The sequence below is a fragment of the Hypanus sabinus genome, chromosome 16 (assembly GCF_030144855.1).
Source record: "Hypanus sabinus isolate sHypSab1 chromosome 16, sHypSab1.hap1, whole genome shotgun sequence".
In the NCBI taxonomy this organism is placed as follows: Eukaryota; Metazoa; Chordata; class Chondrichthyes; order Myliobatiformes; family Dasyatidae; genus Hypanus; species Hypanus sabinus.
The window spans coordinates 22841725-22856516 of NC_082721.1; positions in this window are offsets into that span (position 1 = coordinate 22841725).

Consider the following 14792-nt stretch of genomic DNA (forward strand, 5'->3'; position numbering starts at 1 on the left):
TTCCTGTTTACACTCAATTCTGATGAAGAGTCTTGACCCAAAGCATCAGCCATCCATTTGCCTCTGCAGACTCTCTGTCTGGCAGTCTTCCTTCAATATTTTGTGTTTTTTTTACACTCTATATTCCAGCATCTGCAGTCTCTTGTGTCTCCCTTTCATAACATATAACCTGAAATATCATACAACATCTTACTCTTCCTCCGCACTTCTGAATAGGTGGTTGGGTGTGATCTGTGAGAGGATAGTTGGTGTGAATAAAGATGGGAGAAAATAGCTGGCATACTTTTAAATAAGATGGAGCTGGTGAATCTCAACGATTTCTGGCTGGTGGTCAATGAAGCAAAGAAAACAACTAATTGTTTTGTTAATCATATTTTCTGGTGAACAATTATCACACAATTGCCTATAACTTTCATTTGGACTTGGAATTCAAAGTGGCAGAACCAAGGTGAGGCAACGGGCCCATCCCTTAGAGCAAAGAAGATCCGAGGTTTGATCAATTTAAGTTCTGTGCTAAATTGGAAAGGTAAAATACAGCCGGAATTGAGGCGGTGGGGTCCAGGCCCCAGAGTGTACCGAAGTGACTGAACCCAATGTTTGGATGATTTAGTCACAGGGCTGGATAGAAAAGATCAGAGTATCAGGGCCCAAGTTAAAGGACGGGCTAGTTCAGCTCACTGCTCAGCTCTGCGCTGAGCTAAGGCTCTGTGGACGTCAGTTCAGAGCACTATTTGCTTGCGTTTATTATTTGCATGATTTTTTTTCTCTGTACATTGGGTGTTTTGAGGGTCTTTTTTAATAGGTTCTATTGGGGTTCTTTGTTTTCTGGCTGCCCGTCAGGAGATGAATATCAAGATTGTACAATATATACATACTTCGATAATAAATGTACTTTGAACTTTAGAATTTTGAATTACCAACAATTTTTTTTTACCAAGGATAAATAATAAAAGTTAAAAGTGAGACGATTGTAAATAGAAAATGCTGGAAATACATTGGGAGAGCAGCTGACATGAAAGAGAAACAGTTGATGTATCTGGTCCTTGACCTTTCATCAGAACTCACTATTATCACAGCCATAGAAATTTCCTTAATATTAAGGCTGTTTCTTTCTCTAGAGAAGTTACTAACTTGCTGAGTATGTACATCATTTTTGCATCTGCAGCATTTTGTTTTTGAATTAAAATGATTCCAAAAGCCTCACATTCATCCTCTAATTTAGCAAAAAGTTGTTGGGTGGGGAAGGGAGAGTGGAAATTACCAATCTAATTTCCAAAAATTAGTTTTTGTAAATCATTTTGAGAATTGTAGGTTGTCCCTGGTAGGTCCTTGGTTCCTAGCAGAGTGTCTTGCGATATGTTGGAACGGCTGAGAAGGATTAAAATTTGGTTCCTTAAAATCTTCATACATCTCTTGATCAAGTGAGGAATGTGATCCCAATAAATTGTAGGCTTTCCTTTTGTATTCCACAACAAATAATATTTAAGGAACTGGAAAACATTGAAGTCTACTAGCCTTTATTGAGACAAAGCTGTCATTATGCATTATCAGCACTTGGAGCTTGAAAATGAAGAATAGATCAAACACTACAGCATAACTTGAATGCCATAGTGAATCCCATGAAGTGCAATATCCTTTGAAAATGTCGAGTGGCGGAACGTAGATGTGTAATCAACGACCAAGCAGTATGTTACAATTTATTTTTTTAAAAAGGTATTGTTATGTCTGGTTTCCAATTTGTTCTTAATTTTAAATATTTAATCAACTTGCAGCAAGCTGCAGTGTGGCACCTGATATTGAATTTTCTCTTGTGTAAAATTAATGCATTCCTTTTCACCCTGCCTCCTGATTTCATTACCTCAGTATGCTGGTTTCTATCCTCTGATCCCCTGTTTACCCAGTGACTTGGAATAGTTAATGGTAACAAGTAATTTAATGATACCCAAGCCACTCTTGCATAATGGCAGGATAAATGCATTTAAACAGGTCATTCCTTGCAACATTGACTTATCCATCCTTAACAATGGTCCTGCATGCGGAGGAGAGAGATTGCTGGATAGTGATATGAAATTCATTCCTTTAGATGAAGCATTAAACTAGGGCTCACCTTGTCTCTTGCAAGGATGTTTAAAAAATGACAATATTTTAAATAAGAGTGACAAGTTATTTTAGTCACTCTCAATCCCTTTGATCTTCACTCTTTAGAACCCCGTTTCATTCTTAAGATATGGCTGTCTTATCAATGCTGCCACTCAGACATCCAGTGTAACTTTGCTCTTCTTTGACCAGCTTTAGTTTACCTGCTGCTGAGCAGAGCAACTACAACACATTAGACACTGACTTAAATCAAGGACTTGTAATTTCTTGATCCAATTTTAGCTTGGTTCAGACTGTGAGGCTCGACTACTCAAATCATTACTCATGGCTATACAGAGTATTCGAACACAGTCCGGGCTGGAATGGCCTTGTTCTGTCCTTGTAAACTGGACATCATCTGCAACTCATGCTCCTGCCCTAGTTTGAGCCAAATTCCATTTTCCCAATGTCCTTATGCTTTGTCAACAGGTCAATGAGAAATGTCTCAAGTTGCCTGCACCAAGTTTAAAAGAGAGACTTGCATTGAAGTAGTTTATTTAACTTATGATGAAGAACTGCTGACGTGCACAGAGGTATCCCATAGTCAGGATTGTGAGTGTGTAAACAGTGTTGGTAAATAATTCAAAGTTTAATGTAAAATTCATTATCAGAGTACATACCTGTCACCACATACAACCCTGAGATTCTTTTTCTGTGGGCATACTTAACAAATCTATAGAACAGTAACTGTAAGCAGGATCAATGGACAACAAATTGTGCAAATGCAGATATAAGTAAATAACAAGCATGAAAGAGTAAGATAAAGAGCCTTTAAAGTGAGACCATTGGTTGTGGGAACACCAGAAATAGAATGAGTGTAGTTATCCCCTTTTGCTCAAGAGCCTGATGGCTGAGGGGTAGTAACTTTTGTTGAACTTGGTGGTGTGAGTCCTGAGGCACTTGTACCTTCTTCCTGATGGCAGCAATGAGAAAAGAGCATTGCCTGGGTGCTGAGGATCTTTGATGATGTATGCTGCTTTTCTGCAGCAATGTTTCATGTAGATGTTCTCAATTGTTGAGAGGGTTTTACCCATGACATACTGGGCCGAATCCATTAACTTTTGTAGGATTCTCCGCTTAAAGGCTTTGGTGTTTCCCTACCAAGAATTAAGGGGTAAATCACATGCCCATTTAGTAGGGTCTGTGAGGTCACTTACATACCCCTCAGATGTTTCCCTGGTTTTCAAATATTATCAAATAGATGGCACCTTTGACAGTGTAGCACTCCCTCTCTGGAAGGACAGCCTGGGTTTCTGGAGTGGAAACTGAACCCACAGCTTTCTCATTAAGAGATCTTAGTGCAACTTGGACAAAGTTTTGAACAAAGAATAATACAGTGCAGGAACAGACTCTCTGGCCCACAATATTGTGCTGAACCAAATAAATTTTTAATCAACTGGCCAACTAAACTAATATCTATGCCTATACAACATCCATATTCTTCAGTTTTCCTTACATTCATATGTCTTTCTCTCTTAAATGTCCCTACTGTATCTTCCTCTGCCACCACCCCAGTCAGCACATTCTAGGTACCCACCACTCTGTGTAAAAACAAAACTTGCCACTCACATCTTCTTTGAAATTTCCACTTCTCATCTTAAATGTATGCCCCCTGGTATTTGATATTTCAACTCTGGGAAAAAGAAATTGTCTATTCTATCAATGGCTCCCATAATCTTATGAACCTCTATTATATCTCTCCCCAGCCTCCACCACTCCAGAGAAACCCAACTTTGTCTAGCTGCTTGTTATAATACATGCCCTCTAATCCAGGCAGCATTCTGGTAAACCTCTTCTGCACCTTCTCCAAAGCCTTGAAATCGTTCCTATAATGGGGCCACCAGAACTTTATGCAATACTCTAGATGGAGCCTAACTAGAGTTTTATAAAGCTGCAACATAATTTCCTGACTATTGCTTCCACTAATAAAGGCAAATATATCATATTCCTTCATATGCTTTCAGGAAGCTATTAGCTTAGACCCTCTGCTCTTTAACCACGTTGAGGGTCTTGCCCCTAACAGAGTATTGTCTCTTTACATTTGACTTACTGATGTACAACACCTTTACATATGGCCAGGTTGAACTCCATTTGTCATTTGTCCACTCACATCTACGACTGATCTATATTGCCTTGTATTATTTGCAAGACATCTACACTCTCCAAATACCACCAATCTTTGTATCATCTGCAAACTTACCGGCTCAGGTCATTTATATACATATTAAACCTGAAAGAATTTAGTCAAATCCTTGGGGGAGAGAAAGCTTTAATGACCAGTAGTGATGTTCATTGATTATTAAGCGATTAAAGATAACGTGAGGGTAAATTGAGCTGAGATATTTACAGCTGCTTGCATTTTTACTGATGTCATTTTCAAAGCTCTGAACCAGAAAAAGAGACATTAGCTAATTTAATGTCTTATGTAATTGTACAGAACTGAAAATTGATAATTACAGTTCCTTTTTCTATATTAAGTACTAAGACTCTTTCCCTCATTTGAATTGTTTTGAAGTGACGTGCGGTCTCTGATTTAATCATGGAGATCTATGAGTTACCAGTTGTAATTAGATACTGCAGATGTTAATTGCAGTACTTGAGTAAGGATGAGTCAGTCATTCTGCTCCAGGTCACGCGTAGGAATCTCCAGGGAAGTTATTGTCTTTTCCCCATTAGCACCATAGCACATTATGAAGTAGTTCATAAATGTGGATTGCTTCTAATCACGCATATGGTGATGCCACAAAAATTGTAGAAAGTGAGCTTGCCTATTGTGCTGAGTTAACAGGCTTGGTAGCATTGCAATAAGTAAATGTCAAACCAGCACCTGCCTTCTTGACCACAGGGAGGGTGGCTAAAATCAGAAGATGCAATTACTTCTGAATCAACCTGTTATGAAGAAACAATGTTCCATGCAATGAACTGCAATACAGATAAATCCCTGCCCTGCAATTGCTTCCCAGTATTAAGAATTAAGTAAATTCTGCTAAAAGTTCACCTACCTTTTTAGCAAAGGTTGTAAGAAAGATGGTTATTTTTTTCCAGGATTAAACTTGAAACTTGAATATAAACCTGGAATCTGTTATAGCTATTGTACCTCACCAGAGTTATTAAATCACCTTTTTCACAATGTGACTTCATTGGCAATGCCAGCATTTATTGGCTTTCCATGATTATTGCTAAGCCATTTCAAAGGGGATTTAAGATCAACTACATTGTTGTGGGTCTGGGGCTGCATATAGACCAGATTGGGCAAGAATAGCAAGATCCCCTCCCCTAAAGGTAGAATCTGAACCATAAACTAGGTGAATAGTAAAACAGAGCCAGAAGCTCCTGCCCCTAACACTTAAGAGGGATATAAGTGAATCAGTTATCCCTTATCAGCACTCTGGTGGTTTTTTATGGTCATTGTTATTAATGCTTTCTCATTTGAAATGTAAGAACACTAATTGCATTTTAATTCTACATATGATTAGGCAAGGATTTGAAACCAACATCTCAAGATTGTTAGTTCCAGACCACAAGGCTATTAGTCTGGTATTTTAACCGCTGCATCTTCAGATGTGGATAGGTAGGGGTGGGGGATTTGAAATTGGGACCTTTTTATTGGTTCCAAAGGCGTTGTCAATGTGGAAGGAAGGCTGGTTAACAGTGAGGAATGATATGGAGAGCTTAGGAGGAACCCTGTTTTCCTGTTGAAGTAACACATGCAAAATGCTGGAGAAACTCAACGGGTCAGACAGGAGAGGGGAGAGGGGAAGGAGGCTAGCTGGAAGGTGATAGATGAACCCAGGTGGGTGGGAAAATCAAGGGCTGGAGAAGAAGGGATCTGATAGGAAAGAAGAGAGGACCACATGAGAAAGGGAAGAAGGAAGAGACCAGCGGGAAGTAATAGACAGGTGAGAAGAGGTAAAAGTTCAGTGGGGAATCGAGGAAGAGGGCGGGGCAGGAGTAGAGATTTGTTTACCAGAAGGAGAAGTCAATATTCATGCCATCAGATTGGAGCCTACCCATATGGAATAAAAGATATTGCTCCTCCACCTTGAGGGTGGCCTCATCTGGATACAAGAGGAGGCCATGGACCAACATGTTGCAACAAAAATAGGAACTGGAATTAAAATGTTTGGCCACCAGGAAGTCCCACTTGTGGATAGAGCAGAGGCGCTCGACAAAGCAGTCCCCCAATTTACAACAGGTCTCACCAATGTAGATGAGTCTTCACCTGTTGAAGTACTGCTCCAAATTGGATGTTTTGGGAAAGCAAATAGAACCTGTATTTGTAGAGAGACCTCTGGTCCTAAAGTGTCTTTGCAGCCATAGGAGTGTTCTGAAGTGCAGACAAAATTGAAAGAAAATACAGGAGCCAATCTTCACAAAGCAAGCTCTAGTGAAGGTCAATGTGATAATGACCAGCTAATCTGCATGTGTAGTGTTGATTGGGCAGTGTATAGTGCACCTTTGAAATGGTGCTTCACATTTAGCTGAGAAGACAAAAATGGCCTCAGTTTAACAATCCATCTGAAAGCTGACACTCCAACCTTGCAGTTTCCTCTATGCTGCCTGACAGTATTGGCCTGGAATTTTGGCTTAAATTGAACACTAATCTGACTCAGTCAAGGCACTACCCACTGAGCATGGTATCAACTGTACAGGAATCAGAAGTATGGGGTGAAATAAAATTTTTCAAAGAGTTGGCAGTTTGTTACCAATGGATTATGTTTAACCTGAAATTGTGTTGAGAATTTCTAATATATTCTATACAGTTCCAGGCAATCATCCTGTAATGTCATTTCATTATTTGATTGTCTATTAGTCCACAAAGTAAAATAGTAGATAATCTATTCATTTCTGGTGAAGGGTCTTCAATATGAAATACTAATTCTATTTCTCTTTCTACAGATGCTACCAGGTTTGCATTGTCTGCTTTTATCTCAGATGATCAATTTGGAAGGGTAACATTTGCCTTTGTGTTCTCCCTGTGCTTTCTGGTGACACAGTAGCATTTTGGTTAGCACAATGCTTTACAGTACCAGCGAGCTGGGTTCAGTTCCTATCGCTGTGTGTAAGGAGCTTGTATGTTCTCCCCATGATTGCATGGGTTTCACTTCGGTTGCTCTGGTTTCCTCCCACAGTCCAAAGGCATACCAGTTGGTGGGTTAATCGGTCACTCTAATTTGTCCTGTAATTAGAACATAGAACAGCACATTAGAGGCCCTTTGGCCCACAATGTTGTGCCAACCATGTAACCTACTCTAGAAACTGTCTAGAATTTCCCTACTGCGCAGCCCTTTATTTTACTAAGCTCCATATACCTAAGAGTCTCTTAAAAAACCCTATTGTATCCTCCTCTACCACCATCAATGGCAGTTCATTCCACACACCCACCACTCTCTGTGTGAAAAACTTATCTCTGACATCCCCCTTGTACCTACTTCCAAGCACCTTAAAACTACGCACCCTCATGTTAGCCTCATGGATAAAATCCTCTGACTGTCCACACAATCAATGTGTTTCATCATCTTGATTGCGTGGAGAGGCTAGGACTATATCGGGATTGCAGGATAGCACAGCTCGAAGGGCCAGAATGGCCCTTGCTGTAATTCAATAAGCAATAAACAATTCATATTACTTTGCTCATTTTACCAACAGATCAATATTAGTTTTAGTTTTAGAGATACAGCCCAGCAATCCCATGACTCCCAATTAACCTACTAACCAGTTCCTCACTACTCTGAAATGTGGGAAGAAACCAGAGCATCTGGAGGAAACACACATGGTCACGGGGAGAATGTACAAACTCCTTACAGGCAGTGACGGGAATTGAATGGGAATCGGCATTTTTTGTCTGTTGCTCAAGATTTTCAGCATCTGCAAAATCTCTTGTGTTCACAAACATCACTCGTCTCCAATTGTCAAGCCAATTTTGGATCTAATTTGCTGGAGCATCCTACATCTCACCTTTTGTGTGAGTGTTCAACAGAGAACCTTGTCAATGGCCTTATTGAAGACTGCAACAGCCACACTGAATTTAGCAACATGACTAGTCAAAAAATTAAATTAGTCAGATAGTGTATCACCTTAACAAAATCTTCTTTGAGTCTTCTTGAACATTCCTGCTTTTCCATGTGGTCAGTTCCCCTCACAATCAAATCTCCAGAATCTGGTGGCTTGTAGAATTAAGGAAGACTGCCAGAACTATATTCATAACCTATTGCTTATGGCTGTATATTGTTTGTAAAGGCCTTTATTTTAAAACGTTGCACTCTTTGTATTGATGAGGTTGCCATGATGATGTTAGATAGATTGCAGGAAATTGATCCACTGACAATGAAGGAACAGTGATACAAAAGCAAAACTTTGCAGGTGCTCTAAATTTCAAATAAATGTAAAAAATGCTGAGAAATATTCCAATTGCCCTTTCACGGGCAGTTGGTCCAAATTTTGTTGTGTGAATGAAGTTACCAGAGAAAAGTATTGGTAGATGTAAAGCAGCCCCTTTATTCGACAAAACAAGATGCAGCAGGCATCATATGGAGATGTTTTCAATGGAAGGTCGGTCTGTACCCAGCACTGCACACATTTTATGTGCTAAAGAACAAAGAAAATTGAGGATAATTCAAACAAATCTTCCCACCAAGTGTTAATCACCGTCATATCCATGCAGTGGAATGTTGATTGGACTCGTGCATATGTAAACAATCAGCTAAGTGTTTGTTTTCTCGTCTGCCAGCTCTGTGAGCCTGTTCAGAGCTACATTAAAATCAAATCTACAATCCATATTCAAATCTGAAGACAGGTTGCCGAAGTTATCTGAAACATGTGATAAACCCAAAACTCGCTCTAACAATTCTTACCTATTTGCCCAACAAACCAATAGCCTGTCTAATATGCCATGGTATAGTCCCTTTGTTGTCAAACTTAAAAAAAATCTTTAATTTCTAATGAAATTGAGCTTTAATCCCCAGTCCTTAATTAAACACAGAGCACAAACTACAGCTGAAATTGAGACTAATACTATGCTGTTTATGACCTCTGCATAAAGAAGGATAGTGCCAGAATTAACAGCTATTACCCTATACGTGATCTAATTTATCAATCTTAACTCTATCTAGGTCAAAGCATGAGGCTAATTTAATCATCACAACAAAGGCTTTCATACTACTGCCTCTGTAATGCTCATCTAAAAATGCTCTCTCTTCCTCTTCCCCCCTCTCTCTCTCCCATCTCTATCTATCTCACACTCTCGCTCTTTTTTTTCTCATTCTTCCTCATTCTCTTTCTCCCACTGCCCTTTTCAGGTTTCAGTCCACAAATCTGAACTACAAAATGAAATCTATACTGAATTAGTGCCCTTTCTGTATTCTGTACTCAGTCTCATGCCATCAATAAGATATGAACAGTAAAGGTTAATTTTCCTGTCCGACTTTGAGAATCAATGATGCAGGTGGAACTCCCACTCCAGAGAAATGGAACCAAAATCTCAGCTAGCACTCTGATGCAGATTTATGTGCTATATATACCTCGAAACATACAGTGAAATATGTCATTTTTATTAACAGCCGGCATAACCAAACGACGTGCTGGAGCAGCCTGCAAGAGTCACCACACACGCCAATGCCAACACAGCATGCCCATAATGTTCTGTACAGAACACAACAAGCAACAAAACAAGCAAAGCAAGCCCTTTCCTCCCGCTCACATAGATTATCCTCCAACAAATCAACCTCAGGACAGGCCTCCAGTCCTCCAGCAGACTCAGGAACAATGGCTTCTGACAAAGTGAATGTCGGACATGTAAACCCAGAGCAGTGCTGAGGGAAGCATTGTTGGAGATGTTGTCATTGAATGTCACGTTAAATGGAGATTTGACCAATCTTTCAGGTGGGTGTAACAGATCTTATGGCATACTTCAGAGAAGAACAATCTTTGGTGTCCTGGCCAATATTTGTATCTCAACCAACATTACCCAAACAAGTGATCTAGTTATTAGTGCACTTCTGCTTGTGAATGCTTTCATATTATCTGTTGTGATTTCCAGACCAGAATGGTGACAGCATATCAAGTGTACTTACTTGGATATATTGCTTTAAGACATCCACAGTTGTAAAAGACAATAAAAATGCAAGCATTTTCATTTGCTATGAGTTATAATGTAAGTGCTTATCTTTTTCAATCTTTGCCATAAGGTTGATAAATATTTTAATTAAATGTTTTATTTTTTCACCTGTCCCTCATGACAGTGTTAGTCAGGAGAGAACATTATTAAAATTTGATCACAGTAGGAAGTCCTCACCTTCAAATTACTCCAGGTTCTCCATCAACTGTGGGAGTGCTACAACGACGCTGCAGTGTCTGCATAATCCAGTGTCTAGATTCAAACCTCACTGTGGAACCTGGAGAATTTCCACAGTTAATAAAATAAACTAAAATAATAAAATAAAATGGGCAGTGGTGTGTAGATACGTCTCTACCAAAGGAGGTGTGATGCGCTCCTTCCCTCTGCTAGCCTGCAGGTCACCCTTGGGCAAGGTGTAGCACCTGCTTAATACCCCCCCCCCCCTCCCCATCAGGGTCACGCAAAGCCATGGGAGCAGGTAGTGGATGATCAGCTGTTGCACATCACAGGTCCTGGTTATGCAACCACAGATGCCAGGCAGACAATCTCTGAAGAGCATTGATAATGGATGGGCTCTCCGTCTTGTGTTGAAAAATTTGCCAAGAACAATCATGGCCATGGACCTTGATTGCCCGTGTCATACAGCATGGCACATAATGATGATGATGAATAAAATAAAATAGATATTTAAAAAAAGAGTAGCAGCAATAGCTGTAAAACCTATTTGACTCATTAATGTTGCCAAGGGAGGGAAACCTGTCACCCTTTCCCGGCTTGCCTCATACAAGTATGATTTACCTTTCAGCTGTCCTTTGAAATGGCCGAGCAAGCAACTCAGTTCAACCCAGTCATAATGTCTGGACATAATGAGAATAAAACCAACATTGACCTAAATAAAGAACTTGCATCTAGCTTAGTCAACTTTGACATTGCAAAGTTCTCATCAATATTTAGGTTGTTGTCCAAATTAAAGACTAGGCCTCAGATCTACGCATTTACTTATCTCATCAATGCCAAATTCAGTTTGTCCACCGACCCTTAAAGGTTTGTTCACACAAAGTCTTCATGTCTATCTGTACCTGCAGCCTCTTTAAAATTGTTCAACCTGTCATTTTTACCAGTGAGATTAAAGCAGTTTTGCCAAAATTGATCTATTTATCTGGTGTTTTTTAATGAGATCTTCCTGGATCTAAATTAGCTGCCAAATTAGTTTGACAAGCTTCTTTTAATTTCTAATTGAAACAATTTCACAATACAATAACTGGATTAATTTAACACTAAAATATCACAAGTAAATCTAAGAATCTATAAAAGTAATAAGAGTTTACTTCCTAATCATCATTGCTTTGCTTTAAGGTTGTTACTTTCCCCTCCCCCAACCTCTGTTCAAATTGCTTCACTTGTGAAGAGATTTTTTTCCAAAAACGTTATTCCCATAATACCTGTTGTTCTTACACAAACTCACTTGTGTTCAGTCCAGCTGGAAGGTACAAATTGGTATCTCAGTGTCTTTAAAGATTACATTTGTATTGTTAGAACCTTTGAGGAACATCCCATGTCCCTGCTCCTCTCCAAACCACACCCCAACCCTATAAGGATCAAGAGTATCTCTTGCCACCCCGTCAAGATTGCTCCTCATTGTCTCTGAATGTAATCTTCAAAATTAAATTTGTTTTTTTTTTAAATGTTTACAATTGGGTATTTGATCTAGTGGAACTGTGTGATCACTGCAGAATACCACAGTGCCAAGAACATGCTCTTTCCATAGGAAAGAACTCATTGCAATTCCCCTTCTTTGGGGAAAAAGGTGGCAGAGGTAAGCATGGATCATCTCAACTATTTTTAACTACTCTATACCTCCTGGACCATGTTTTGTTCCTCTGAGCCCAAGAAGTTATGCTTCATGGTCTTAAGACCACACAATGAAATTTATGTTAGCAATTTCAATTTTTTTAAAGAAATTTAAAACATTTGCCATTTAGTGGAGATGGCACCTCATTTATTCTGCACAGAAGATGGGATTTCACATGTTACTGTTTATCCTTTAATGCTTTTTGTGACATACAAAACATACCAACAATTAAAGCTATTTTTGGTGTTATGGTTCTTAATGATTTTTCATAATTAGACTAGCTAACAATCTGTATAGATGGCATGACTCAGTACATGACGAAATTAAACCAATTTAGCAAAGGTTAAACAAAGCTTCCTTACTCTATCTCTTAGTCCAGAAACAATGATTTTAAAATTGTAGATGGAGTTGCTCAGTACTTGGAGCATATTGCAGTCAATAAACCAGTCTAACTGGTCCATGCTAGATGTAGATGCTGGACAGGAGCATCCTCCACCCCTTATCTAACCTCATCAACCTTGTCCTTCTGTCCTCTGCAGTGTTGTTTCAGTTTCCCCTCAAATGAATTTCTGTCCTTTACCCCAAATTGAAATCAGGGACTTGTCTATTGATATCTTTCAATTTTATAATATCTTGATCAATTCTCCAATATCTATTTTATAAACCCAAAAGAAGTTGTGGCTTCATCCAAGTCAATAAAAAGAGAGTGGGAGGACAGCTATTTATATAAAAGTTTTGAGAGCTTCTGTCACACTCCAAGCATTGCACATACAGAGCAGATGTCACACTTCATGTAAAACAGACAAATCACAATCAAACAAGCAGAAAATGCTATTTCTTGATACTTCTCCTTTGCTGTTGAGGTAACCTGAAGGTGGTGAGATAACCAAGTGAGTGGCTACCATCTGCCAGTCTAGACAGCCTAGCAGCAGTCCCAGCAAATGCCAGCAACAACGCCAATCCGCTCCTTAAAGGCAATGCATACATAGATGATTCACTTTCAAAAAAGCTATTGAGCAATTGCCTGAACAACGTAGACCAAGAAACCGATAACAACGACTAAACCTAAGGAACAATATCATCCCCTTCAAGATATCCCACTCCTAGTTATGTGACAATGCTTAGCCATACAAGCCTATTGCTTCATTATGGGCCATTTTGCTGTCTGTTTATAACATATCTGGGACTACAGCAATTTGAAGAGTGGACCCACCATCACATTTTCAAGGCAAGTAAGAATGGTTCATCAATGATAGATCATTGACTTGATACATCAAATCAATTTCTCTCTCCACAACTGCCACCTGTCCTGCATGTCTATATACACTCATTTAACTTGTTACCTGTTGCACCACTGGACTTCAGGGCAGCAATGAAGGTCCTCCATCTCTGCTGGTGTTCAGGGCTTCCTTGATTGTGTCAACAGCTTCCAGGTTTTCACTACTGGCAGTCATGCAAGTCCCGGGTGGAGTCTCAGGAATACCATCATACTCAGATGTAGAAGGATTCTTCATTGCTGTTTCTATGTCAATTTTGTTTTACCAATCAGGGTTGTTAGACCTGAACTGAACCCCCAACCTGGAGAATCAGTAGACCATTCATAGTCTATCCTCCACCCTTTGACCTGTTTGACATGAATGATCCTACCAAGAGCCAAAGCATAAAGCCCAGACTCCAGACAGTACAGCTCTCCAGGTCATTGAGGCACAGAAGCCTCCAAACCATGTCATGGTTGTGGTCCTCTGAGATACACTCAGTGGCCACTTCATTAGGTACAGGAAGTAACTGATAAAATGGACACTGGGTACATTTCTGTATGTTTGTAGCGTTTTGCTGCTGTAGCCTATCCATTTCAAGATACAATGTGTTGTGCATTCAAAGATGCACTTCTGCACATCATTGTTGTAATGCATGATCATCTGAGTTACTGTCGCCTTCCTGTCAGCGTGAACTATTTGGCCATTTTCCTCTGACCTCTTTCATTAACAAAGCATTTTCTATCATAGATCTGCTGCTCAGTGGAGGTTTTTGGTTTTTGCACCATTCTCTGTAAACGCTAGAGACTATTGTGTGGGAAAATCCCAGGAGATCAACAGTGTCTGAGACACTCAAACCACCCTGTCTGGCACCAACAATCATTCCATGGCCAAACTCACTTAGATAACATCTCTTCCCCATTCTGATGTTTGGCCTGAACAGCAACTGGACCTCTTGACCATGTCAGCATATTTTTATACATTGAGTTGCTAATATGTGATTGGCTGATTTGTTATTTGCATTGGCTAACAGATGTACAGGGGTATCTAATAAATGGCCACTGAGTGTATGTCCATTCACAGCTGCTGCCTGTCCTGCATGTCCATATATTTTACTGTTTTTATTTCAAATTTTCAGTAGTGCATGTTTTTGCTTTTTGATTGCTGATCACTAAGTTGTTTCTTGCCATTATCACAAGTAAGGAAGTATTGATGATTTAGCCATAGAGCACTGCAGCACAGATGCAGGCCATTCAGCCCGTTTAGTCCATGCTGAACTATTATTCTGCCTAGTCCTCACAACCTGTACCTGGACCATAGTTCTCAATATCCCTCTTATTCATGTACCTATCTAAACTTCTCTTCTGTTGAAATCGAATCCTCATCTACCACTTCTGCTGGAAGCTCATTCCACACTTGCACCATCCTCTGA